Source organism: Cibotium barometz, chromosome 37 (genome assembly GCF_041138505.1).
Source record: "Cibotium barometz isolate CiBa-2024 chromosome 37, ASM4113850v1, whole genome shotgun sequence".
Classification (NCBI taxonomy): domain Eukaryota; kingdom Viridiplantae; phylum Streptophyta; class Polypodiopsida; order Cyatheales; family Cibotiaceae; genus Cibotium; species Cibotium barometz.
Window position 1 is genome coordinate 1,614,461 of NC_141082.1, and position 4,272 is coordinate 1,618,732.

Here is a 4,272-nt window from a genome sequence, read left to right on the forward strand (position 1 = left end):
TCAGCAGTTGCAACTTTCTCATCACGACCTTAATCACAAGACGGTCAAAATGCTCCCCCCAGCATTCTTGACATAAAACAATCATTTACAAACAGCATTTTCAAACAGCATTTACAAACAGTTTACAATACAATTTCTATTTTAACTTTCATTTTTCCACATTATCCCTCCTCAATCTGCATTACTTATTCCATATTCCATTTATATGTATACTCATCCCATCACCTCATTTCCATCTCATCACTTCAGATTCCCTCACATCACAATCGTATATTCACATCCATACATCCACAACTATATGCGTACATTCACATCTACATGCATACATCTACATCCCTATGCATACATCCACATCCACATTCACATTCACCTCCATACATCTACATCTACATGCATACGTCCACTCCACATTCACATCCACATCTATACATCTACATCTACATGCATACGTCCACTCCACATTCACATCCACATCTATACATCTACATCTACATGCATACATCCACCTCTACATCCACATCTACGTCTATACACCTACATCTACATGCATACATCCCCATCCACATCCACATCTACATCTATACATCTACATCTACATGTATACATATACATCTCCATTCACAACTACATCTACATGCATACATCCATATCTCCATTCCCATCTACATCTATACATCTACATCTACATGCATCCATCCACCTCCACCTCCACATCTACATCTATACATCTACATGTATACATCCACATCTCCATTCACATCTACATCTATACCTCTACATCTACATGCATCCATCCACATCTCCATTTACATCCTCATCTACACATCTATTTCTACATACATACATCCACATCCCATGCATACATCCACCTCCACATTCACACTCACATCCATACATCTACATCTACATGCAACATCCACATCTCCATGCATAATAAAATTCTTTTAATTATCTAGGACCTTACATATGAGTTTATTTACTAATAAACCTTGTACATTTTCAACTCTTCATCTTATGTGAGCATTTACTCATTTTTGGGTATCTTCTTTTTTATCTCCTCCCTACACATGGATTGATGCTATTGGCCCATAGAAACCTTAATTGGACCATAGTCTAAAGATTTCTGAAAATCTAGGCCCTTAGACTAAGGTTCTTTATACCTATTTCCAATTAATTCCAATTGCACATTGGAAAATTCTTTTTGAATTTCTGTTTCAGGGGAACTTATTTTAATAAGATGAGTTATTTTTCTATCCAAAAATATTCATAATCTGAATATTCTCTCTCTAGAATATTTTCTCTCTCTAAGTTAAAACAGTTAGAAACAAGGTCTTTATATTTCTGAAGAGGGATTGATTACGGGGGAAGATACTAGACATCAAAAAGGGGGTTGGGGGAGGAATCTTACATTCTACCCCACTTAAAAAACGCGAGATGTCCTCATCTCGCAACTTGGGATAATTTCGCAAGATGCACGAATATGAGACTTAGAGAAAATTTTTAATCAAGATTAACCACCAAGAAAAGTCTTAAAGAGAGCAAGATTCAAAATAAGAACAAGATTTAAACTTTATTCATTCACGGGACTTATACAGTAAAGATAGAAGAACTCTTTACACTTCCATAAGCCCATCCATCATATGGTCACAAAAGCAGTCCTCACAAGCTGCACAAGTATAGGGTAACTCATCTATGGGAATGATTCTGCTGGTTATTGCCGCACCTATCTCAGTGGTATGAGGTGATCTAACAAAAGGACCTCTGAGAGGCAAGCCAAAAACGGGGTAAAGGCATATCTTCTCATGAGGAAGAAAACACGCCAGTAAGAAGACCCGCTCAGAAAACCCAAGATGCCTTGATCTCATGACGCAGTAGTATCGGGGACCCAAACCCAAGGCTTCGATAACCATGGCCAAGCGGACGTTGTTACGAAAGTGCTGCTGACCCCAGGGTGTTACCCTAGTTATGTTTTGATAGGTCCGCCATTTGGTCTGCGCTACAGAAGTTCCTAGGTGAGGAAAAAGTGAGCGCTCATACTGTTCTATAAAGTCTTTCTTCACAGACTCTCTTGCGTCTTGAAGGTGAGAAATCATCAGGGATAAAACTAATTCCTGTTGCCAAGCCATGAAGGAGATTAAGAAAGAAAGGAGATTGATGGGAGTAAGATTACTGTGAGCGACAAGTAAAAGTTACGACTTATATAAAGGAAGGAGCTAGCGTAACCTAGAAGCCAACGGTAACTTGCCACTGAAGTTTTACCGTCTTTCCATGATTTGTGTTTGACACATTTTTCTATAGAAGGCATTAAGAATTTTGAGATGAGGAGATAAAAGAAACTTGTAGGCTAAGTCACCTACTTTCATTGAATTCAGATATAAGGATCACAATATCTGGGGGATAACTTCTTATACTCCCCAAGAGATAAAGAACTTCTTTTGGGCCGTACTCGAATGAAAACCAAAACCTTGGTATCCAAAACACCGATTTTCACTTCTGAACTCATTGTTCTAAATCCTTAAAACAGGTGGGACTCCTGAGAGTATTCTAGGGAAAGGGTCTTCCTTTTTTTAAACAGAAACTTTCTTTTATTTTAGAGAGGGAATAATTATAATATCAGAAAGGGAGATTCTTACTCCTGTATACCTCGAAGGCTGGGGAGGAATCTTACATTGAGGATATGCATGGTTATAATAATGTGAACTTGCCCATGGTGGTTTTCAAGCAAATGGAGTCAATCCTATTGCAAAGAAGGAGGTGGAGAGAATGCAACCTCTCCTCCAAAGAGGCTATGTATATACGGTTATAAGGTAAACTTGCTCGTGGCGGTTTTCAAGCAAGATGGAGTCAATCCTAGTGAAAAGAAAGAGGTTGAGAGAATGAAACATCTCCTCCAAATGCAAGGACAATCCTCCTTCTACATTGGTTAATCTGTTACTTGGTGATGATAATGCAAGTAAGGAACACAGAAAGAATAAATGCTCTTATAAAAACAACGCCTTAGCATTCGTTTCACTGGGTACTCACTTGGATAATCAAATCACTAGGGGAGGTATGTATTTAATTTTCGAATCCATGGTATTACATATCATCATGTTGGCTCTGTAATACCTAATAGAATATGAGATGCGGCTCCTCAATTTTTCCAATTATTTATGTATATATATATATATATATATATATTACATCACACAAATCATTAGTCATTAGACAACCTTTGTATATATGGTTTTCATTATGTAAATCATATTGGTATAAACGCCAACTTGCCTCTCTGACATAGACACATACCATGCATCCGGATATTGACTAACCTCATCAATAAGTGTCAACTTGCCTCTGACATAGACACATACCGTGCATCTAGATATTGACTAACCTCGTCAATAAACCCATGTGTATCTTGCGACTCTATAGTAGATCTATCATGTCCTTCGTATATATACTTATATGAATATTTTCAGTACGATAATGGTAGAGCATACTTCTATGTTACTATAGACTTTGTACCTCATAGAGAGAAAAGGGTTATATGGAACAACCCACATTGACTATCCACCTCATGACCCTTTACTTGTATGAAACTACTTTCATCTTGCCGCATGTAAGTTGGATACCCATTGTCATCAATAGTAGTCTCAGAAAACTTTCGAGAATAACGATGTTTGCAACTTCCATTTACCATATAAGGAGAGAGCATATTTAGTTTCCCACATGGTCCATGTACATTACAATGACTAATTATGTTGTGCGACTTAGGAAACATCGCCTTATCTGGAAGTTCAACACATACAAACTTATCATAGTGAGCAATCTCAGTAGGTTTACGTCCACTTTCCAATATCAATAGTATATGTGCATGTAGAAAGTCTCTTTTTAAAATTCAATAACAAAAACAAATCCCACTACCGTTCCAAATAATTCTTTTTTCACCAACAAGTGCATCATATCCTTATGCTTCTTATAGAAAACTCGTGCAATCAAGTCAGGTCGATCTTGGACAACCTTACCTGGCAGTAAAGCTTTGCTTATTTCATCCCACTTAGGATTTTAAGTAAAGGTAATAAAGAGGTTAGGTTTTTCCATCTTCCTGACAGAATAACCTTCTAATCTTGATACAATTGGTGCATATATCAAGGCCCCTAGTATATATATAGATGGTAGAACTATCTTGCATCTATCACTGCTGCCACGGAGACTCTATTGACAGCATCGCTTATATTAATCATATATGCAAGCCCTTAGTATACTTTAGCACACAATGCTTTTTGGCTA